This window comes from Lathyrus oleraceus, chromosome 7 (genome assembly GCF_024323335.1).
Source record: "Lathyrus oleraceus cultivar Zhongwan6 chromosome 7, CAAS_Psat_ZW6_1.0, whole genome shotgun sequence".
Taxonomy (NCBI): Eukaryota; Viridiplantae; Streptophyta; class Magnoliopsida; order Fabales; family Fabaceae; genus Lathyrus; species Lathyrus oleraceus.
The window spans coordinates 525,577,493-525,603,992 of record NC_066585.1 but is presented as its reverse complement, the minus strand read 5'-3'; positions in this window follow the sequence as shown (position 1 = coordinate 525,603,992).

The window sequence follows — 26,500 nt, the reverse complement described above, 5'->3', positions numbered from 1 at the left end:
AACCTTTGCAACATTCAGCAAACGGGTTAGAATACCAAATCAGGGTGCAATCGAGGATTACACCGCAAAAGAAATCACAACAGTAATATGATCAGATAAACAATGTCTGGCTATGATAAAACATGAAAAGATTGCGAATACTCGCTTCATGCTCGCTTAGCGACGTGCTAGCGAGCGACTGCGGATTCTGGTTTTGATATCAGTACAATTTCAACCAATTTTATGCCTTATGGCTTTCATTACAGCAATTATATGGTTAATCCTTTAAGGTATTCAAGTGCACACTACAATTCACATGACAAACTTAAGATATTTTCATAAATTTAATCATAATGCCATATGCAAATTAAGAACATAAGGTAGTAATAGCAATGCCAACCTGTTTGTAATCGAATTGTAACCTTGAATTGGCCGACCGGATCGAATTGAGCGGAAGTGACCTTGCTGCCGCCGGCTTTTCCTTCAGGGTTTCTCGGAATTCTCAGGGTTAGCCTCCAGGGTTTTCCGTCTGTGAGCGCGAGGGTTTGCTTGCTAGGGTTTTCCTTTCGTCCTTTTTCGTTCCCTTTTCATTACTGAAGTGCTGGTATTTATAATGCTCTTTTTCATGACCTAATGGGCTCAGAATGAAGCCCGAAATTTTCTGTTATCTGTCAGCTTCGCTAGGCGAGCGTGTAGCGAACGTGTAGCGAACGTTCGCTAGGCGAGCGTGTAGCGAACGTTCGCTAGGCGAGCGTGTAGCGAACGCGTAGCGAACAGGCCAGTTTGGGCCATTTTCTGGATTGGGCCATTCGTGAGCTGGGCCTTTGTTCCTTTAAGATCAGTGTCATAGAAATGAGTCGGAGTGCCCTGAAAAATGTCTTGAAATATTAATGGGCAAATTTTGGGGTATGACAACCTCTATCTTTTTTCTTCATCAGAATTTTTAGGCCCTGCAAAATAGCACTACAGGTTTCAGTTAGCATGATTGGCTCGCTGTCGATCGACCTTTTCTTTGATATGATGTCTTTCATGAATTTGGCGTAGATTGGCATCTGTTCCAGAGCTTCAGCAAAAGGTATGTTGATCTCGAGCTTCTTGAATAATTCTAAGAATTTCTCAAAAAAATTCTCATGGAGATCTTTCTTCTTTGTTCTTGTCGGAAAAGGAAGAATGATCTTTGGTTTTTGTTTCTCTTGCTGGCTTGTCGGTTTGACTACCACTTCTTCAGTTTGTTTTGGCTCTTCTCTAATCTCCAAGTCAACTTCCAACAATCCCTCTTCTTCAACCTGTTCGTCAACTTGTGGTTCCTTAGCCTTTCCTTTTCTGGTGACCACATCTTTAATTAATGTCATTTTGATCACGGGGATTAACGATTGTCCCACTAGGAAGTGTGCCAGGTGCATGGGAATTTGAAGCTAACTGTTGGGCAATTTGACCCATCTGAATTTCAAGATTTTTTATTGATGTTGTGGTGTTCTTCTGATTATTTCGAGTTTCCTCTTGGAATTGGATGTTGTGAGCTGCCATCTTTTCAATTGCGATCTCCCAATCTGCTTTCTTAGGTACTTGTTGTTGCGGCTGCTGATATTGATTTTGATATTGACCCTGTGCCGGTTGTTGCACGTTCCCTCTTTGATCTTTCCATGCAAAGTTGAGATGATTTTTCCACCCCGGATTGTATGTGTTGGAGTAGGGATTGTTCTGCTTTAAGAATTTTATATCTTCGATCTGTTGCGGTGTTGTAAAACAATGAACCGTATTGTGTGGTCCATTGCAGATGTCACACACTTCACTCGGTGCCTGTTGCACTTGAGCCACTTTCTGAGCACCTATGTTTGTAGCGGTGTATTCGTCGCTATATGATTTATTGATTAAACCATAAGCAAAGCATACAATGAATCGAGTCGCCACCGCACTTTTATTTATCCTAAGGACTGGTTAAAAAGCGAACAAAAACCTAAGAAGTTTTACACGTAGAAAACCAATAAAAGATCAGAGATCGGGGTAAGGGGTAAGTTACGCAATGGGAAGGTGTTAGGCACCCATCACGTCCTAGGTACTCCTAGGGAGCCCTTTTCACTCTTGTTGTATAAAAAGATGTTTATTTTTTTATGACATATTGTGCAAACATGAATGGGATGATGAGAAAAGAATGTACAAGTTAGTTATTTTTGTGTTCGAACGGATGAACCCGTTGCCTACGTACCTTCCATCAAAGGTAAGGATCAAAACGCCGTAGTTCGGCTAAAAGATTTCCAAAGATTAGTGAGTTCAATTTTAACACAAGCACTAAGGCTTTTCATTACCAATGGGAGAAAACTCAACCTGAATCAACAATCCACCATGCGAGGACGGCTTCAACATACTAGTGAGGGGTTAACCCTATAATAAGTATGGAAGACTTACAATCAACTCACTAAGGATAAGGTAAGATTTACATCAACCACTATGGTAATTGAAACCTAAGGCTAATGCATGAAAACATTTTAACGATGGACAAAGCCAAAACAATTGAATGGGTGAAGTTAATTAATTATGAGTATCCACAAAATATGGTCAAGGTATGATTAAGATTGATTCAAAGAAGTGTTATGAAAAGTGAAGTTTGAAAAGTCAAGGACTTATGGTCCAAGTTTCTAATTTGAAAAGAGGTGAGAATGTTTGCACAACAAGTCAAAGTTTTTGAAAGCAAAAGTGTGAAAAGGTTTAGGACAAAGAGGATATGGATGATGGAATGTAAAACTTCTTAGAAAAGTTCACCTCTTGAAATCATATAGAAGATGATTCAAGTGTGTCCTTAGGAATGAAGCAACAAAGCAAGTAAGCAACATAAAAGCAAGGTGATACCGGATGCCATCAATGGTCTTATACCAATCTCACAAAGGAAAAGCGGATATCGGATACCAATAAATGGGTTTACACCAATCTCCTAAAATAAAACAAATGATACCGGATGCCATCAATGGTCTTATACCAATCTCACAAAAGCAAAAGCGGATATCGGATACCAATAAATGGGTTTACACCAATCTCCTAAGGTAAAACAAAACTTGGATGTCAGATGCCAATCTATCTGGACTTATACCGACCTCCAAAGGATGATCATAGGAATACAAGGGCCAACAACGTGGACTTATACTTGCATCCTCACATACAACAAACAAACAAGCATTAAGCAACGAACATGAGTGACCAAGTGAAATGGTCTTGCACTCTATCCCTTCCAAATCATAGGAACAATGGCCAATGAGTGGACTTACAGTTGTCCTCAATGGGTAAACCAAACATGGATCACAAAGATATGCAATGATGATCATGCAATAATGAACGATTTATGATGATAAGTGCACAAAGGCATGCAAGCAAACATGTACATATGAAGCAATCAATCAAACAAACATTTAGCACACTCTATAACCAAACAATTAGGCTCAATCAAAGGGTGAGACTTAAAAGTCAACTGGAATAGGGTGAATGGCGCTCTTAACCTTGACATTGAGAGCCAAGGTGAAGCAGATGAAAGGATATGAGGGGTGTGCCTCATCACTCTTATCCCTGGTCAGGGAGAGCATTGAATATCAGAAGGTGTGGGAGTTCAGAAAGATGGAACTCTCTCCACAAGTTAGACTCGATAGATCTTGGGCTTTTATTCACTATGCATCAACACAAGTGGTGTGAGCAAGGTGAGTGACTCACAGAATAGTAGGAGATAGGCTACATATCTCTTTTGTCTACCAATTGCCTCATATGAGGTCTTTACCTGCTTGGGGACAAAGTTAAACAATCACAAACATCGCCTCTTAAGGAGGACTTCAGACAGTTGCCTGGCTAAATAACAAGCCAGGTCTTCCAGACTACATGGAGACAAGAGAGTCTACCTCAATGCTTAAGCAAAGCAAAGCAATAGCAAGTTCTCAAAGGAACTAAAGCGACTATGGTACCTGAAATCAATCAAATATAATCAGTATTCCAATCACAAAGTCAAAACAGACAGGTTATGAACCAACAGACAACACAATCAATCATATGTGCAAAGCACAAACTCAAAGCAAATGAGTTAGCATCCTACAAAATAAACCAAGTTAGCTCATCACAAACAATTAAACCAAACTCAATCAACTTGAATTAAACTCCTTAAAGCAATTGCTTCTTTAACCTGAAAAAACAACTCAAATGTGAGAAGTAAGACCACTAGGACAAGCCTAGGGTCAAAAGGAGGTGAAAAATTTAAAACAACAAGTAAAAATTGATCAAAATCAAGATTTATCAAACAATAATAGAATCCAATTGGTCTCACATCCAAACTATGCACCAAATCCATTTCATATATAAAACATGTCAAACTATGCATTTTGGAATCACAATGGAGCAAACAGAATGATCACAATCAAACCAATACCAAAATAGCTCAATAAATTCCCAGAAAATTCAAGCCTAAACAGGACACATTCAATGAGCAACATATCAAATTTCATGCTATTTGGACCAGAGGAAGTAAGTCAATGAAAATCATAAAGTCAACACAAGTTCATACAAGCTCATACATGGCATCAAATTGAGCATCAACTTCAATCAAGTGTAAAACAGAAATTACATAAGGTGAATGAGTCACTCCAAAGCCAAAATGAAGTTAAACATGTTAAGAATCAATCCACAAAATTTCAGTTTCATATGAAAAGGCAAGAGAATTTCACAAGGCATGGAAGTTGATCACTCAAGGAAAATCCAAAAATGACCAAACAGAAAAATAAAATCCCAATCAAATAGGAAATTGATCAACAAATCCTACAAAAAATCCTGCTCAAACTAGACATACAGAAGTAATCACATGCAAAAATCCAGAGCCATTGGCATAGCACAAGCATGGAAACAAAATTCAAGAAGTTGAACAAAAACTAGTGTGCACAAATTGCCACACTCATGAAGATCATATCATAACTCCTAATCCAGATATGCAAAAATAGCAAACTATACATCAAAATCACCAGGAAAGAGTCTAGATCATGCATATAAAATTTCAAGCATTTCCAATAAGGCATCATTATTTTATGAATGAAATGGCAAAACATATACACAAAGCATACATGATCAAAGTCTCTAGACAAAATTAAAAATCAACCAGGCACAACTTTTGCTATCATACCTAAAAAAACTAGAGAGAATTTGGAGATGAATGCAAAAATACTCACTCAATTTGGATCAAAAATGAATTAATTATGAATTTTTGAAGATTGGTGAAAAAATGAAATAATTATTTAAATGAATTAATGTGAACTGAGTGGCAATTTTGTAAATATGCACAGCCAGGGGCGAAACGCCCCGTTTCACTAAAGTAGGTGGCGTTGTGTGATTGGCTGAGATCCGCGGGAAACACATTTTTGAATTCAAGGCATGGCGCAACAGATCAAAGCGCATTTCTGGAACGAAACTGGGCAAGTTCATCATGTTCTTGGTGTTCTTCATCACCAAGAACAAATTCTCATGAAAATCAGCATGCCATATATGGTTGGATTCGTCTTTCAACATAGATTACAAATATCACAATGAATTTGTCTAGAAATCCAAACACAAAAAGATTCAATCAAGAAATGTTTTGACATACAAACTTTAGATCCAGATTTCTACATGATTATTTGATGAAATCGCACGATTCAAATGTCAGAATACTCTATGTTCAATGATCTACCTAAGCCACATGTTGATTTTATGAATTAGAGGTTTTGAATTTTTACCTCTTGATTGATGCAGTATGGAATCCGCGTGTTTCAGGTCCTTAATGATGAAAACAGATCGCCTAGGATAGTGCAGGAAGTGAATGAAGGTGATAGCTCAGCTCAACAATGCACGATGATGATGAATTTTCCAACTGCCATGGAAGCTCAAGATTTGCACAGTTGTGAATTCAGCACGATTTCTTCCCCAATTACCACAAACAGTTCTTCTCTTGTGCCTGCAAATGAAGATCAAAGCAAAAGATAGCACAAAAGATGAAGGATTCTTGATGAATGAGTGAAAAAAGTGTGAAGAGAAAATGTGAGAATTGAGAGAATTTGTGAATTTTTTGGAGTTTGATTTGAAAATGTGATTGTTGATTCTGCATTTCTGTTATGATTAGGCTTAAATACCACCTCTTAATCCAAAGCCTTAATCATGTTTAGCATATTTGGAATGGATTAGTGAATGAAGCTTATTATGCATTTTGGCCAAATTGCCCTTTTTCACTTAAGACCAATGGAACAGTGATTTCTGTCTTGAAGCAAGTCCCAAATCACATTTAGAAATGGATTGAATTGGTTTATTGTGAAAATTCCATGTACTTTTGAATTTGACCTTTTTTCCCACCAATTTCTAAATGGTTCACTTGAAAAATGACCTTTTTATGTGAAGGTTTTTGATGAAATGTGATGATGGATTTGGATAGTACACATCAAATGTGGTTTTCTCAAAAAAGAATCAACCAATTTGGCCTTTCCATTCAAAAGTTATGGCACTTTGAATTTTAACTTTTTCTGAAAATGATTTGATCATAACTTGCCAACCACACATGGGAAATGAGTGTTCTTGGACTTTTTGGAAAGGCAAGAGCAATATATTCAACTTTCATGTTGGACAAAGTTTGATTTGAAGCTTGGTTCATGATGTAATTTTGAGGAGAATGACTTTCCATTTTTGGCAGCTGAAAATTACAGGTCATTACTATTTTGGGAAACTTTTTGTCTGACCTCCAATTCCTCAATGATGATGTTTGACATGTTATATGAGGCTTGTATGGACATGAATGAGACCTTTCCAACCATCTCACACCTTCAAATTCATGATTAAATGCACAGTTGACCACAGTTGACTTTGCTAGGGTTTTGGTTGACTGAGCCATGCTTTGATGAATTTCAAGCCTCTTTCTCTTGAGATCTTGATTCCAAATAATGTCACAACCCATATGAATCTCTTATGAATGATCATGGTGCCCAAATTCTTCAAGAATGGCCACCATCCATTGCTCAATGAATGATTTGACTGTTTTGACCTAGTTTGCTTCATCTGCAAGAAACAAGGTTAGATGACAATATTTTTGTACTTTTGGTTAGTAAACAAATGAAAAGCAATGATATACAAATGCAAAACATGCTTGGTGATCAAGAACCACACTCACAAGATGCCCACCCACAAGAAAGGAAACGAAGGTGCACAATGATCCTTGAGGCCATGATATGGTATGATATGATGCCATGAGGGATCTTAGGGACAAAATTGGGGTCTTACAGATGCCCCTATTTAAGGTCATTCTAGCCGGAGAAATGAAGTTTAGAAATCTTCATCTCGACGTGGTAGAATGGGCTTAAATAACAGTAATGAGACGGATTTTGGTCCCTAAGAGACCTCATGATGCAAATGTATGCATGCAAAAGACACAAACTCTGTGGGGATAATGATTCACACAGAAGAAAAGACGATCCATCGGAGTAATACACTCACCAGGAACAGAGACTCTAACAGAACTCTCATTGGGATTCTTATTGGGGATAATAGAAAGAAAAAGAATGCGTGAGCAGGACACGACTCTGAGTTAGGAGATAACAGAAATCAGACTGGAGATCTCACTGGGGAAGTGAAAGGACTCAAACTGGGGAAGAAGCAATTCCAAAGGACAACCTCCATTGGAAAGACAGCAAGTTGATTCACCAGATGCATATACTGGGGAGAACACCAATACAGCAACACAAATAGCAACACAAACCCGCTGGGGAAATCTAGAAAAGACCTTCCAGGGGAAGCCAGAGAATGAGATGTTACCGGTATAAGGGCAACAAACTCAGGAAGAATGAATATCTACGACCGGTATAAGGGTGAGAGATATCAATCAACCAACATCTGAGAAATACCTGAGAAAGGTACATAAACTCAGGGAAATCTGACTCCACAAGGGACCAAGGTCATAATAGGGAGCAGAAAGGAAGGAACACCAGGGATACCGAAGTATATAATAGGTGACCGACCGAAACGTGAATTGGTATATATGCCAAGACACTCGTCATCCTGAAGAAAGCTAGAAAAGCAGACTTGTTTATAGGATGGATATTCAATTCCACAAGGAATATGAATCTTACTCAACTGGGGACACAAACCCAAAGAGTGCATGAGATATAATATCCATTACCGGCAGACCGTGGATAAGAATACTCGCATGAGATATATTATCTATTACCGGCAGACCGTAGATAATAAACTCGCATGGTAAGAACCACCAGAGATACCGAAGTATATAATAGGTGATCTACCGAAAACGTGGATTGGTATGTGTTCCAAAACACTCATCATCCTGAAGAAAGCTAGAAAAGCAGACTTGTTTATAGGATGGACATTTGATTCTGTAAAGAATACAAGTCTTACTCAATTGGGGAAATGTCATACCCCAAAATTTGCCCATTAATATTTCAAGACATTTTGCAAGGCATTCCGACTCATATATAACACTGATCTTGAAGAAACAAAGGCCCAACTCACGGATGGCCCAATCCAGAAAATGGCCCAAACTGGCCTGTTCGCTACGCGCTCGCCTAGCGAAGCTGACAGACAACAAAAATTTCGGGCTTCATTCTGAGCCCATTAGGTCACCATTATCACTATAAATACCAGCACTTCAGTAATAAAAAAAAAAAAAAGAATTTTTTTTTTAATTAATTAATTAATTAATTAATTAATTAATTAATTAATTAATTAATTAAATAATTAAAATAAATAAATAAAATATAACAAATTATTTTGGACTTGGGTCTCCCTCATTCCAAGCCCATTACCCACGAAATCAGTCTATAAATACTGAAGTTTCAGTAGAGGAAAGGACACTTGGAGTTACACTGGGAGATTCACTGAAAAAAAAAGAGGAGGAGAACAGAGAAGAACGAATAGAAGTTTTGGCATAGGAACCCTGCCTACCCGGAGAATTCAGAGTAAAGAAACCCTGAAGGCAGCCCATCTGCACCGAAGCCATCGCCGTCCAATTCCCGCTGCCTAACTTATTCCGATACTACAAGTGGTCAATCCCTTCAACCTTGAATTGGCAAACAGGTTTGCGTATCTCTATTGTTTATACTTTCAATTGGCCATATCTACATATATAATGCATCATGATAAAATGTTGATATATAATTTGCTTTCGTATGGGAATTTAAATATGCCTGAATACCCTGAATGTTTGACCATGTTATTCCTGTGATAAAATGCCATAAAATTCAAAGTTCCTAACATGGGGCTGTTTTCAAATTCAAAATCCGTGGCCGCTCGCTAGCACCTCGCTAGGCGAGCCTGGGGCGAGTATTCGCCTGGCCTTCGCTAGGCGAGGCAGAGGCGAACGAGACAGTAGCTGACTTTTCTATTCTTTTTTTTTTTATGTTTTATCATAGCCATGCATTATTCATCCTATCCTATTTATTGTTGTGATATTTCTCCGGTGTAATCTTCGATTGCACCCTGATTTGGTGTTCTGACATGTTTCTTTTTTTTTTGAGTTTCGTAAAGGTTCGCATATCCCAGGAAAAGGTTATTGGCTAGGTATTCCACTTTAGTTGTGGGATACCCTTGTGGAGTTTCACCCTAAATTAATTTTTAATGTATTAATTTCTAATGTATTAATTTTTTTTTAATATATATTTTTAATAATTTTAATGTGGAGTTTCATCCTAATTATATAATTAATTGTAAAACTTTGCCTTTGAATAAGTGATCTTGGACCTCTCTTTGTTGCCTTACGATTACGATATTACGGTCATGTCCCGCGAACGTGGGGATACCCTTAGCAAAGACCCTTCGGTTAAATCATCATAAAATAAATTATAGTCCCTCGGATGTTGCCTTCGAATATACAACTTTGTCCCTCGATGACCCTCCGATGTTGCCTACGGTTAAAAGATGATAGTCCCTTCGAATGCTAAGGTATCCTCGTAACTGTTGCCTTCAATGACCAATCGATGACCCTACGATGACCCTTTTACATCCAAAGGATAAAACTACTTATTTCTCAATAATAAGGACAGTTTTACCCTCATAAGGATAGGAAATACTCATAAAGACCTTGGGTCGGTATAACTCTTAATTGCTGGCTCACAACCTAAAACATTTTTTCACACCTCACACCTTTCAAAATACCTTCAGAAAATCACCACTTGGTATACATTCATACTAGAATCATTACCGAGTTATATTTTTCTAAACAATTTTCAAAACTAAACGAGATAATCACTTTGTATACATTCATACAAGAATCATTACAAAGTTAAATTCTCTTTTCAAAACAATTTTTCTAAACAATTCACAAACACTTTTTTTTAGACAAAAATAATATAAGTGATCGAGCAATTAAGAGCCCATGGATAACCATGGATACAAAGGGTGCTAACACCTTCCCTTTGTATAATGTACCTCCCGAACCCAAAATCTAAATTAAGGTTTTCCTGTTCTTTTCCACCTTTCCTTATTGGATAAAAGAAAAGTCGGTGGCGACTCTTGCTAACCGCGACATTGCGATTAAAACCACAAAAAAGTTCAGTTCACCGTATGACAGAACTGGCGACTCTGCGGGGGAGCTTAAAAGAGAGGTTACCTTAAAAACAAGATCACTTATTCAATTTGTCTGATTTATTTTTAAGGGATTGCTTGGGTATGTTATGCTTGAGTGAAAGATCCTACACCCGGATCTAGTGTACCTTAGGTAAGTAGCAAGAGATCATCGCGACTGTCCGGCGTATACTGGAATGGTCAAAATGATGGCTACGGTTAATGTGGCACTTTGGATGTCCTGATGTTCCTCATGTTAGTTGAGGAAATATTTGGCATTCGCGTGGTGTCATAAAAGCATTAACCAGACCTTTAGAACCCTAATTGACTCATCCTGGCCATTAGAAAGTAGTGAGATAACTGGCTTCGGTTCCGACTGGAGTTGGTTGAGACTCGATACTACACTCTTTGAGATTGGACTTTAGGGAAGCTTCGGTCAACCACTTGGTGTTGCACTGAAGTGGACTTAAGGAAAGGTCAATGATTTGAGATCCTTCTAAAACCCGGTTACTATTCTAAGACAGGTTGAACCAACCAAACTTCAGTGGGGAGGGTATTTACCTATGGAACTCACGCAAGCCTTAAAACCTAGGAATGATTGTTGTGTGACTTGCTTGTGCTTGTTATTTATCTAACAACATAACATCATAACATCATAACATCATAACATCATAACATCATGGCATTGTACTAACCATTTCAAGGATTTAGGGATTTAACTCTGCTAAAAAAACAAAACAAAAGCAAAAAAACAAAAGAGAAAAGAAAAAAAAAAGCTCTTTTTGTTAGTTTATGCAAAGTTAAATCCCGAAAGTCCTTGAAAACATTTCATACATTGCATTGCATCGCATAACAGGTATTCTAAAGGATCAGTGTTCTCACGATTTTCCTATCAAACAGATTCCAGCAGATTCAAACAGATTGAACAATGGCTCTCGAACAAACTGTCAAAGATCTCCAGGCCCAGAATGCTCGATTCCAGGAAATGATGCTGAGCTTATCTAAGGGGCAGGAAGAACTGAAAGCTCTTTTGATGGAGAAGAAGAAGGACCAGAAACCTGTGGGTTACATCAACCCGGGGAGAAGGCTTAAGGGACAGGTTACAGGAGTCAAGATTAGAATTCCGAAGGATTCAGAAGAAGAGACCGAGAATGATTCGGAAGATGAGAATCCTAATCTCGTCAATTCTGAGGACGACGATGAAGATTATGAACATGAACAGTACTCTCCGAAGGATGATAAGTACAAGTTGCTGGAAGAACGTATGCTAGCTATGGAGGGGCAGAAAGTGCCCGGTCTGGATTTCGAAAACTTGGGTCTGGTCTCTGATGTGGTCATTCCCCGCAAATTCAAGGTTCCCATTTTCACTAAGTATGATGGTGCCTCTTGTCCTCAGATGCATCTAAGGGCTTATGTGAGAAAGATTCAGCCGCACACTACTGATAAGAAACTGTGGATCCATTTCTTCCAAGAGAGTCTGTCTGGCACACAGTTAGAGTGGTATTATCAGCTTGAGAGCTCTAACATCCGCACATGGACTGATTTAGCAACAGCTTTCTACAAGCACTACCAGTATAATTCTGAGTTAGCGCCTACTCGGCTACAGCTACAAAATATGACTATGGGCTCTAAAGAAAGTTTCAAAGAATATGCTCAAAAGTGGAGAGATTTGGCTGGCAGAGTCAAACCCCCTATGACTGATCGAGAGTTAGTGGACATGTTCATGGGTACACTGACTGGCCCATTCTACAGCCATCTACTGGGAAGTTCCTCGTCAGGTTTCACTGAACTTATCTTGACAGGTGAACGGGTTGAAAGCGGCATTCGAAGTGGAAAGATACAGGCAGCTACTTCTGCAAGCACCAAAAAGTCCTATCAGGGAAAGAATGAATCAAATGCTGTGTACAGTGAGAGGAAGCATAACAAGAAGAATCGTGACCATACTATTGGGGCAGTTACAATTGCCGCACCACCATCTCAGAACTTCCAACACAGACAAGACAGGTCGAGAAGACAGTTTACCAAGATCAATATGACTTTAACCCAAGCACTGCAGAGTATGTTAAAGGCCAATTTGATTACCCTCAGAGGCCCTCCTGCAAATCCCAACACTACTTCTCCTCGTTATAATCCCAACGCCAGGTGTGCCTATCACTCCGATAGCCCCGGGCATGATACGAATGATTGCTGGTTGTTGAAGAACAAGATTCAGGATATGATCGACGCTGGAGAAATTGAATTTGATCCTCCGGCGACCCCCAATGTCATCACAGCACCTATGCCTAATCATGACTAGAATGTTAATGTTGTGGACGACAATTCTCACGTTACTGACGTTGCTGATTTAGCATCTCCTCTCCTGATCGTTAAGAAGAATTTATTGCAAGCTGGTTTATTTCCAGGTTGTGCTGAAGATTGCGATCTCTGTGTACTCCGACCCAATGATTGTTTGAAGTTGAAGAACGGCATTCAACGGCTGATGGATGATCGTACAATTCTATTTGAAAGGGTTCCTAAGGTGGACAACTCTATTGAAGAGGTATCTATGATTGCTAGGTCCAAAGCTCCAGTGAAGATTACCGCTACTAGAGTGCCTGTGAAGATTACCGCTGAGCCCAAAGGGGCTCCCCTGATTATTACCGCACCTGGCCCCGTGCCATATTCCTCCAGCAAAGCTATTCCGTGGAACTATGGAGGCGACGTTTACATCCATGGCATAAAGCAAGTTGGTAGTTCTGCTAATCCTAATGATATTGTGGGGACTAGTAAAGTTACTCGAAGTGGAAGGATCTACTCCCCAGAAATCTCACCTCCCGCTCCCGAAATTCGAGGAAAAAGACCAGTCAATCCTCCTCAGTCAGAGACATCGGTCGAAGTTACTTCTGAAGATGTTGCCAAACAGGAAATGGAAGAGATGCTGAAAATCATCCGTAAGAGCGATTTTGATGTAGTGGAACAATTGGGGCATACTCCGTCTAAAATCTCAATGTTGTCCTTGTTATTATCCTCTGAATCCCATGCCAATGCATTGATGAAATTCTTGAAGACCGCTCATGTGCCTCAAGAAACATCCGTCGATCAATTCGAACATTATGTTGCTAATTTGACTGTTGACAATGGCCTAGGCTTTTCCGATGCTGACCTGACGCCAGCAGGAAAGAATCACAATAAAGCTCTGCATATCTCCATCGAGTGTGAGGGGATCACCCTGGCTCATGTGTTGATCGACAACGGCTCTTCCTTGAATGTGCTCCCGAAAGCTGTACTCGATAAATTTGACTACAAAGGCATTGAACTGAAACCTAGTGATGTTGTGGTGCGTGCTTACGATGGTGCGAAGAGTGTTGTCTATGGTGAAGTGGTTCTCCCTATCAAGATAGGACCTCAAGTCTTCAACACTACCTTTCACGTGATGGACATTCGTCCCGCCTACTCCTGCTTGTTGGGGCGCCCTTGGATCCATGGGGCAGGTGCGGTAGCTTCGTCGCTTCATCAAAAGCTGAAGTATCCAATAGCAGGCATGGTTGTCACTGTATGTGGAGAAGAAGAGTATATTGTCAGTAGTGTGCAAGCCTTCAAATACGTCGAGATGGATGGTGAATTCTTTGAGACTCCTTCTCAGTCATTTGAAGTGGTTCCTCCACCCAGTCCTGTCCTTAAGCCAACTCCCTTTGTGCCCAAGGTTGTTCGTGCTCCCCCTGTCATGATCTCTCTGAAAGATGCTCAAGCCGCGATTGAAAATGGTGATCGTGCTGGTTGGGGTCAACTGATCAATGTACCGTACAAGTCTGATAAAGCTGGCCTGGGGTTTAACTCTGGAAAGATAGTCAAAAATCAGATTAATGCTATGGAAGATGCTGATAGTGATTGCGACTTGGATAGCTGGATTTTCCCAACAATTGGTGACGGACTCAACAATTGGAAGACTGAAGACATTATCCCGATTTCCTTTAGTCAGGAGTAATTGTTATTGTTTATTCTAGAATTGCAAATTTTAATTTTCTTTTACAATCAAACTTCTTAAAGCATTGTGTCTATGCCCGAGGCACAATAGCTAATTTGTTAAGGGTTTGTCATTTTCATAAGCATATTTATATTCAATAAATCAATGGACGTTTTGCATTCAAATATTGCGCTCTTTGTCTTTCCTATTATCTTTCAAACGAGCTATGTTTTCTTACACACACGCACGTAACGAATTGCAGATCCCTATCCACTCTGGATCCTGTTGATAATAGTTCTACTACTGTTCATTATGACTTTGAAAATCCGATCTACCGAGCCGAAGATGGAAGTGAGGAAGATTGTGAAGTACCTGAAGAACTTGCCAGAATGTTACTACAAGAAGAAAGGACTATACAGCCGCATGAGGAGTCAGTTGAGACTGTAAATCTGGGTACCGAGGTGGACAAGAGAGAAGTCAAAATAGGAGCAGGCTTGGAAATCAGTGTCAAAAGAAGATTGATTCAAATGCTACATGACTATGTGGAGATTTTTGCTTGGTCTTACGAAGACATGCCAGGGCTGGATACCGATATAGTAGTGCATCGTTTACCGACGAAGGAAGATTGTCGTCCTGTTAAGCAAAAGGTTCGTCGCATGCGTCCTGAAATGTCCGAGAAAATCAAGGCCGAAGTCATGAAACAATTCGATGCTGGTTTTCTGGCGGTTACTTCTTATCCTCAATGGGTTGCTAATGTGGTACCAGTGCCAAAGAAGGATGGTAAGGTGCGAATGTGTGTGGATTACAGAGATTTGAATAGAGCGAGTCCCAAGGATGATTTTCCCACTGCCACACATTGATGTTCTGGTAGACAACACCGCTCAACACAAGGTATTCTCCTTCATGGATGGATTCTCGGGTTATAACCAGATCAAAATGGCACCTGAGGACATGGAGAAGACTACGTTTGTGACGCAATGGGGCACCTTCTGTTATAAAGTAATGTCGTTTGGTTTAAAGAACGCAGGAGCAACGTACCAGCGTGCTATGGTGGTTTTGTTCCATGACATGATCCATCATGAAATAGAAGTATATGTGGACGATATGATAGCCAGGTCTCATACTGAAGAAGAACATCTCGATCATTTATACAAACTGTTTGAGAGGCTGAAGAAATACAAGTTGAGATTGAACCCGAACAAATGCACCTTTGGAGTAAGATCTGGTAAACTCTTGGGCTTTATTGTCAGTGGTAAAGGTATTGAGGTCGACCCAGCCAAGGTGAGAGCTATTCAAGAGATGCCAGTTCCCCGTACGGATAAAGAAGTCAGAGGTTTCTTGGGACGTTTGAATTACATTGCCCGATTTATTTCCCATTTGACCGCTACTTGCAAACCCATCTTCAAGTTACTGAGAAAAAATAAAGAGATGATATGGAATGATGAATGTCAAGAAGCTTTCGACAAAATCAAGAAGTACCTCCAAGAACCTCCGATTCTGGTACCACCAGTTGAGGGAAAACCTCTAATCATGTATTTGACCGTTTTAGAAAACTCAATGGGGTGCGTGTTGGGGCAACATGACGAGTCTGGTCGAAAAGAGCATGCCATATACTACCTTAGCAAAAAGTTTACCGACTGTGAAACAAGATACTCACTGCTCGAGAAAACTTGCTGTGCTTTGGCCTGGGCTGCTCGCCGACTAAGACAGTATATGTTGAATCACACCACTTTGTTGATTTCTAAGATGGATCATATCAAATACATATTTGAGAAACCCGCCCTCTCCGGAAGAATAGCAAGATGGCAGATGATTTTAACAGAGTATGATATCCAGTATACCACCCAAAAAGCAATCAAAGGAAGCGTGCTAGCTGATCATTTGGCTCATCAGGCAGTGAATGATTATCAGTCTATGAATTTTGAGTTCCCAGATGAGGATGTCATGCTTGTTACTGATTATGAAGAACCTGGACCAGAGGAAGGACCCGAAGTGGGATCCCGATGGACTATGGTTTTTGATGGATCGTCTAACGCATTGGGCAACGGTATTGGCGTCGTGATCATTTCCCCCAAGGGTGGCCATACGCCTTTCACCGCTAGACTATGTTTTGAGTGTACCAACAATATGGCTGAGTATGAAGCATGTATTTTGGGACTCAGAGCTGCTATAGACCTAAGAATCAAGTTCTTGAAGGTGTACGGAGACTCAGCCTTGGTAATCAGTCAGGTCAAAGGAGAATGGGACACTAAACATCCGAACCTCATCCCCTATCGAGAGCAGGTGTTGACATTAATCCCATACTTTGAAGAGATCACATTCGAACATATTCCCCGAGAGGAGAACCAGTTGGCAGACGCATTGGCTACCATGTCATCTATGTTCAGAGTCAGATGGGACAATGAAGCTCCCCGGATTACCATTGAACGACTAGACGAACCAGCATATTGTTATGAACTTAACGCTGATGAAGTAGAAGAGAAGCCTTGGTTCCACGAGATAAAAAGATATTTAGAAGCTCAGGAATACCCTGAAGGGACATCCATCAATGACAGGAAATTTCTGAGGAAGTTCTCCGCTAAATTCTTTTTGAGTAATGGAATATTGTACAAACGTAACCATGATTCGACTTTGCTTCGCTGTGTGGATAGAAAGGAATCAGAGAAGATTATGGAAGACATGCACGACGGTATCTTTGGGACTCATTCTAGTGGACATACAATGGCCAAGAAGATTCTGAGGTCAGGGTATTATTGGTCTACCATGGAAACTGATTGCCACCATCACTCCAGAACTTGTCATAAGTGCCAGATCTATGCGGATAAAGTACATGTGCCTCCTGCTCCATTAAACGTGTTGACCGCGCCGTGGCCCTTTGCAATGTGGGGCATTGATGTGATTGGCGAAATTAAACCTACCGCCTCTAATGGACATCGTTTCATCCTTGTTGCTATTGATTACTTCACAAAGTGGGTGGAGGCAGCCTCATTTGCTTCTGTTACTAAGAATGTGGTGGCACGATTCATCAAGAACAGCCTCATCTGCCGATACGGTGTCCCTGAGAGGATTATCACTGACAATGGCACTAATTTGAACAACAAGATGATTACTGAACTCTGCACGCAGTTCAAAATAAAACACCATAACTCTTCTCCGTACCGGCCAAAGATGAACGGCGCTGTAGAAGCGGCTAATAAGAATATTAAGAAGATTATACAAAAGATGACGGTAACATACAAAGACTGGCATGAGATGTTACCATTTGCTCTTCATGGTTATCGTACTTCGGTACGAACTTCGACAGGGGCAACTCCTTTCTCTTTAGTCTACGGAATGGAAGCCGTTTTACCAGTAGAGGTTCAGATTCCCTCTCTAAGGATCATGAAAGAGGCGGGCTTAGACGAAGACGAATGGATTCAGACTCGACTCGATCAGATAAATTTGATGGATGAGAAGAGACTTGCGGCTGTATGTCACGGGCAGATATATCAGAAGCGCATGACCAGGGCATTCAACAAAAAGGTCAAGAGACAAGTGTATCAAATTGGCGACTTGGTAATCAAACGCATCATCCTACCACAAACTGACCCCAGAGGCAAATGGACTCCCACATACGAAGGGCCATTTGTAGTTAAGAAGGTATTCTCAGGTGGAGCCATGATACTCGCTACAATGGATGGTGAAGACTTCCCACATCCCGTGAACGCGGACATAGTTAAAAAATACTACGCATAAAAGAGACCCGCTAGATCGACGTATCTAGGCAAAAGTAAGGGCATCCCGGCGAACCAAAAGGGTTCGGGCAAAAATTAGGGATATATATAAAAAAAAATGTACACCCGGCAAGTCGAAAACCTGAAAAGGCGGCTTGGGCAAAAAAGGTATCCTGGTGGACTGAAAACCTGAAAAGGCGGTCCAGGCAAAAATTAGGGATTAAAGCGTATGACTATGTCCCGTTCTTAGTCAACTTCATCCGAGTTCAAGGGACTGAAACAGCCAATCACTTCCATCCGACAGCAGGGGATGAGATGCTTGAAGACATAATGACAGTAGTAGACTTAAAATCAATAGGACTTCTTCCACATAGCTTTCTCTTTGTTTTCGACAATTTCCTCTTACTAGGATTTCTGTCTCCTTGTACACAAATTGCCTGTTTATAGGCCTTCTTTCAAAATCAATACAACCTTCTTTCAAAAGATGCTTTTGTTTTTCTTTTTTCTGTTTTGTTTGCGTAAACGTCCATTGATTTAATTTGAATTAATATATGCATTTGAATATGACCAATGTTTACCAAAATACATGCATAGAATAGCAATAGCAATTACTACAAGACTTCAGGATCGAGGATAAGCTCTAACCATGCTTCCAATGAATCCGCTACCAATTCTCTTCCCCAGCAAGCCTATTTTTCCCAGAAGAAACTGGAAGTATTCCCCGGCACAGCCAGCTATTCCCCAACAGAGGTCGGCATCGCCAGACAGGCTGATCATCTCATCCATCTCCAGCCCGACTCTGCTGAATATTTCCACCATCAGACAGAAATCAAGCATCCCCAACCGAGAAAGGGTCATCGACACAAATGTCTCAAATCAGTAGAGGGGGATTTATTTTCCCCAGTAGAGTCCCCAAGCAGAACTTCTCATACGCATAGCTCATTCATTACATCCTTTCACAGCATACGCATGCATACAACATTCACATTTATTTTAGCATAACACGAAACATCTCATGCATCATGACATAGCATGAAGCTAACTTTTCTTTGCAGGTTATTTATCCTCCTGATATAGTCAAAATAAAAGGTTCATTCAGACAGACACCTTTATCAATCACATTCAAGATTCAGATCTATATTTCAAATACAGTTCATGGGAACATTCATTCTGACAACACTTCGATATCCTCCTAATGATGGCATCTTTAAGCCCATCCCAGACATTTATTGCAAGTACAACATATACAGGTTATCAGATACAGCCTAACGTACGGTTCATTCTGATTCAGCCCAACATATGACTTCTTCAGCAACTCCAATGCGGTCTAACGTACGACCCATTTGGACCTTCAAATCCTCGGATACTGCCTAGCGTACGGTACGTTCAGGGGTGTAGTCTAGCGTACGACTACTTTCTTCTTCGGATACAGCCTAACGTACGGCTCATTCTGCAACTCAGATACGATCTAGCGTACGATCCATTCTGAACTCCAGCAACTCCAACGCGGTCTAACGTACGACCCGTTTGGATCTTACAACCCTCAGATGCTACCTAACGTACGGTACATTTCTGAAGTGTAGTCTGGCGTACGACTACCGCTTTCATCATCAGATGCGGCCTAACAGACGACTCATTCTGCGACGGTCTAACGTACGACCCGTTCGGATGTCCATCCCCTCAGATGCTACCTAACATACGGTACATTTCTGAAGTGTAGTCTAACGTACGACTACCCCTTTCGTCATCAGATTCAGCCTAACGTACGGCTCATTCTGCAACTCAGATACGATCTAGCGTATGGTCCATTCTGATCCTTTATCCCCAACAGCATATGACACACTCCGACTCCCCAGCGAAGTCGGCAGCCTAATGGATGACTCATTATACGGTCTAACGTACGACCCAGTGTGGCACCCATGTCTTCAAATTGGCCTAATATACGGCGCGATCTGAAGCTTTCGTCATCAAACCTCCCGGATGGCACCTTTAAGCCCATCTCCATCAAGACCAACTGTCGATTCTCAAGTGCAAATTTTTGGGGCATTCTAGTGTTCAATAATCTTCCACCTCCAGACCACGAATGGCGTACACACGATTCTAACTCTCTCGGTCCAAGAATATTGAACAGGGGCAGCTGTCATACCCCAAAATTTGCCCATTAATATTTCAAGACATTTTGCAAGGCATTCCGACTCATATATAACACTGATCTTGAAGAAACAAAGGCCCAGCTCACGGATGGCCCAATCCAGAAAATGGCCCAAACTGGCCTGTTCGCTACGCGCTCGCCTAGCGAAGCTGACAGACAACAAAAATTTCGGGCTTCATTCTGAGCCCATTAGGTCACCATTATCACTATAAATACCAGCACTTCAGTAATAAAAAATAAAAAATAAAAAAAAAAGAATTTTTTTTTTAATTAATTAATTAATTAATTAATTAATTAATTAAATAATTAAAATAAAAAAAAAAATATAACAAATTATTTTGGACTTGGGTCTCCCTCATTCCAAGCCCATTACCCACGAAATCAGTCTATAAATACTGAAGTTTCAGTAGAGGAAAGGACACTTGGAGTTACACTGGGAGATTCACTGAAAAAAAAAGAGGAGGAGAACAGAGAAGAACGAATAGAAGTTTTGGCATAGGAACCCTGCCTACCCGGAGAATTCAGAGTAAAGAAACCCTGAAGGCAGCCCATCTGCACCGAAGCCATCGCCGTCCAATTCCCGCTGCCTAACTTATTCCGATACTACAAGTGGTCAATCCCTTCAACCTTGAATTGGCAAACAGGTTTGCGTATCTCTATTGTTTATACTTTCAATTGGCCATATCTACATATATAATGCATCATGATAAAATGTTGATATATAATTTGCTTTCGTATGGGAATTTAAATATGCCTGAATACCCTGAATGTTTGACCATGTTATTCCTGTGATAAAATGCCATAAAATTCAAAGTTCCTAACATGGGGCTGTTTTCAAATTCAAAATCCGTGGCCGCTCGCTAGCACCTCGCTAGGCGAGCCTGGGGCGAGTATTCGCCTGGCCTTCGCTAGGCGAGGCAGAGGCGAACGAGACAGTAGCTGACTTTTCTATTTTTTTTTTTTATGTTTTATCATAGCCATGCATTATTCATCCTATCCTATTTATTGTTGTGATATTTCTCCGGTGTAATCTTCGATTGCACCCTGATTTGGTGTTCTGACATGTTTCTTTTTTTTTGAGTTTCGTAAAGGTTCGCATATCCCAGGAAAAGGTTATTGGCTAGGTATTCCACTTTAGTTGTGGGATACCCTTGTGGAGTTTCACCCTAAATTAATTTTTAATGTATTAATTTCTAATGTATTAATTTTTTTTTAATATATTATTTTTAATAATTTTAATGTGGAGTTTCATCCTAATTATATAATTAATTGTAAAACTTTGCCTTTGAATAAGTGATCTTGGACCTCTCTTTGTTGCCTTACGATTACGATATTACGGTCATGTCCCGCGAATGTGGGGATACCCTTAGCAAAGACCCTTCGGTTAAATCATCATAAAATAAATTATAGTCCCTCGGATGTTGCCTTCGAATATACAACTTTGTCCCTCGATGACCCTCCGATGTTGCCTACGGTTAAAAGATGATAGTCCCTTCGAATGCTAAGGTATCCTCGTAACTGTTGCCTTCAATGACCAATCGATGACCCTACGATGACCCTTTTACATCCAAAGGATAAAACTACTTATTTCTCAATAATAAGGACAGTTTTACCCTCATAAGGATAGGAAATACTCATAAAGACCTTGGGTCGGTATAACTCTTAATTGCTGGCTCACAACCTAAAACATTTTTTCACACCTCACACCTTTCAAAATACCTTCAGAAAATCACCACTTGGTATACATTCATACTAGAATCATTACCGAGTTATATTTTTCTAAACAATTTTCAAAACTAAACGAGATAATCACTTTGTATACATTCATACAAGAATCATTACAAAGTTAAATTCTCTTTTCAAAACAATTTTTCTAAACAATTCACAAACACTTTTTTTTTAGACAAAAATAATATAAGTGATCGAGCAATTAAGAGCCCATGGATAACCATGGATACAAAGGGTGCTAACACCTTCCCTTTGTATAATGTACCTCCCGAACCCAAAATCTAAATTAAGGTTTTTCCTGTTCTTTTCCACCTTTCCTTATTGGATAAAAGAAAAGTCGGTGGCGACTCTTGCTAACCGCGACATTGCGATTAAAACCACAAAAAAGTCCAGTTCACCGTATGACAGGAAACAACAAAGGATTCGACAAAAGAGCGCATGAGATATATTATCTATAGTCGTCAAAACGTAGATAATAACCTCGCATGGAAAATTATCCTGAACCGGGTTGTAGGTTGTTTATAGGATAAAAATCCGAAATCGTGAATTGGTTTGTGTTCCAAGACACTCATCATCCTGAAGAAAGCTAGAAAAGCAGACTTGTTTATAGGATGGACATTTGATTCTGTAAAGAATGCAAGTCTTACTCGGCTGGGAACATCAACAAAAGATTCCAACCAAAGAGCACACAAGACATATTATTCATTACCGGCAAACCGTGAATAATATACTCGAAAGGAAACGACACCAGAGATACCGGGGTATATAATAGGTGACTAACCAAAAAGAGAAACAATCGATACCAAGCATCCGGGTAAACGAAAGACAACTCAAAGGATAAATTGCAAGCATCCGGCAATTATCGAACAACAAAATATTCGATTCCGCAAGGGAAAACGAATCTTACTCGACCAGGGAAACACAAAAGGATTCGACTGAAGAGCGCATGAGATACATTATTCATAGCCTTCAAAACGTGAATAATAATCTCGCATGGAAGATTATCCTGAACCGGGTTGTAGGTTGTTTATAGGATAAAAATCCGAAAAGAAAGGCATCGGGATACCCAACTGGGTATATAAAGATGACCAATCAAAGGGAGTGACGGACATTACCAACAAGAGGGTAAATGAAAGAAGACTCGTCGGGGATACAGTGATGAAAATCAATGATCCGGGGAACACAATCACTGACAAACGGTGAAAGGACCCGCCGGGGATAAAATTGCTAGCATGCGGCAATTATCCACAAAAGACTTGCTGGGGATATGAGTACTTATTCAAGCGACTCATCCCAGCGAAGGAAAATCAACATCGAATACTAGATGAAGATAATCACAAAGAGGGGATTACATCTACCAAAAGTTGGATAGAGAACCACAGAAGGGGAATTGTCACCGGTTGGGATGAACAACAAAATTAACTCCGTTAGGGGAGAAAACGGGTTTATAACTACCTGGTAGTAGGTAGAAAACCGCAAAGATAGGACTTACAACTGCTGGTTTGTAGGCAGAAGGCCAAACATTCCACCGAGGATAACATGAATGAGCGCCGGCTTGTAAGCAACTATTCATTTATGCCTCAACGAAGTGCAAGAGACAGTTGAAAAAGGCCAATTTAGGATCGAACCAAAAAGGCGGACTGAATCAAGACTCGTCCTGATGAGGATATAACTCAAAAGGGTAGACCCGTCCCAAGGTGTGTTGGGAGGGAACGGAAGCAACCGTCATCCACGAGGATGTATCTCAGTGGGGAAATGGCAGGAAAGGATAGACACTTTCTGCTTAAGGGTTGACTCTATTTTGAGAGATTAACACCCGACATCTGCTTTGGGAGATCTATAAAGGAGATCTATATCACCATAGCAGGAAACAACAAACAAAAGATATATGGCAAAAAATGCAACATGAATATCTGTATGTTTATGAGCATGCATGAATATGCGTGATTTATGTTCGATGAATGCTGACAAAACAGACAATTCTAACACAAACAGGACCAGGAATCAAACATCCGGTACTATACTTCCAGGGAAAACCAAGGAGGTCCAACTGGAAAGCCAATCTGCTGGAGATCTTCAAACTGAAAAGCAAAGATCTGCGGGGAGGCAAAAGATTATAGATATCAGGAAACACCCGATCTCTGAGTGATGGATCAGCAATCAACCCAACTGGAGTACAGAAAGTCACAACAGGCAATAACGGCCACAAAGACAAATCTGTTGGGGAATGGGATAAATCCCAAAACATGCAGGGGAACAAGAGCTCACTGCACAGGCAAAAACTACCACGAAGGCAACTCCACAATAACTCCACTGGGGAACAACCCACAAAGGGAGAACAAATCATCCACGTAGAATCTGGCTGCGCAAGCAACTCTACCTGGGGATAATGCAAATATCCATTCCATTGGGGAACAACCCGCTGAGGAGGAAGAAAAGATCACATAAGTATATTCTGCGACAAGCCACTCTACTGGGGATCAAAAGCAATCAGGGAACCAACCCAAATCTCTGGATGATAGATCACCAACCAACCCTTCTGGGGCAAACAGAGGTTTCCGACTCTGGAGGAGATTCTGAGGGGATTATCACGGATGCAATCCTAACTCTGTTGAGGAAAAAAATCCACAACTGCTGAGGAGGAACACAATCACTGCCCTGCTGAAGGAATAAGCGCAATGACGAGGAGATATAGCAACTCTGCTGGCGACGCGGCCGGGGAAGAGAGTACTACTGGAGCAAACAAAGTCTTCCACAACACTCTGCTCTGGGGATATATCACAGATCCCGCTATCGACTGTGCTGAGGAAAGATAGCAACAATCCATCTTGCAATAACGTTGGGGAAAGCGGTAAAGTATCGGGATATCCATCCACCAACCATTGAATCTTCTAAGGGAAAACATCCATGCTGGGGAGAAAACCACAACTCCGCTGGCGTTTGCACTGGGGAGAGTGACAGGTTACCGGGGTCTCAAACCACCCACTACCGAAACTTCCAAATGGGAAACACCCATGCTGGGGGAGAATACCGCTGGAGAAGAAAACGAAGTCTTCAACAACATTCTGCTTAGGGAACAACCCTAACAAAAGCTCTGCTTGGGGAGCAACCCCTAATAACAAAGCAGGATAAAGAGGATACAACCAATGCCAGGAATATGAACAAATGTCTTACCTGTTGGGAATCATGCCACCCTCAGGAGAGCACTGAGAGATTCTTAAGTATCCTTTTGTCATTGTGAATGTTCACTTTGTTTAAAACAAAAATTTTGAAAAATTTATTTGTTTAAAACGATGACATTTTATCAATTAAAACATGCAAAACATTTGTTGAATTGAAACAAATAAGAGTGCAAGTAATTGGATAAAAGCTCAAATTTATTTGATGGAATGGTAGCCTGCAAATGGCAAGACCCCATAGATCTGTACAAATTTGAAATCAGTGATATATATTGGAAGAGGGCTACATTGAACATAATGATCCTTTCTCTACCAATTTGAATATCAATGTATTCGAAGCTTCAGTCGACGACGAATCGAGAATCTTCTGACGAAAAGACAGCTGTGGAACAGAAAGTCTTGTCAGGATGCAGTTACTTGCCAAATCCCTAATTTTTGCCTAGATTGCCCCAGGGTGAGATACTCAATCTAGCGGGATGCAAAAATCTCTTTTTTCAAGTCTCTAATTTTTGCCTGGATTACCCTTGCGGGTTCTCCACTGAGACGCTCATTTTTGCCTAAGCCGCCCTTTCGGGTTTTCAACTTAGCGAGCTATTCTGTTTTTCATTTGCATATACTTTTTTTTAGGCAAAGTATTTCTTGACTGCATCTGAATTCACAGGACGAGTGAAATCCTCCCCATCCATTGTTGTAAGCATCAAAGCTCCGCCTGAAAAGGCTCTCTTAACAACATATGGACCCTCGTAGTTTGGAGTCCACTTGCCCCTGGAATCGGGCACGAAAGACAAGACTTTCTTGAGCACGAGGTCACCTTCTCGGAACACACGAGGTTTGACCTTCTTATCGAATGCTTTCTTCATTCTCTGCTGATACAACTGACCATGGCACATGGCAGTCAATCGTTTCTCTTCAATCAGATTCAACTGGTCATAACGACTTTGAATCCATTCAGCATCAGTCAACTAGGGATTTGAGGGTATAATTTTTCTTTTTTCTTTTGAAAAAATTTGAAATTTTTTTCCTGATTTTTTATTTTTTCATCTTTTTCACCCTCTCTCTCTTTTTTTTATTATTATTATTACATTTGTAATGCCCCAGTTTGACTATTTAGCTGATTCTCATGATACAGCTGAATGAGCTCCTTTTCGTGCCCAAGAAGGATAGGAAATCTCATCAGGAATCCCCTTCAACATCATCTTCCTCTGCCTCAAATACAAGGAATTCAAGATTGGGAGATGGCGTTGGATCATTATGT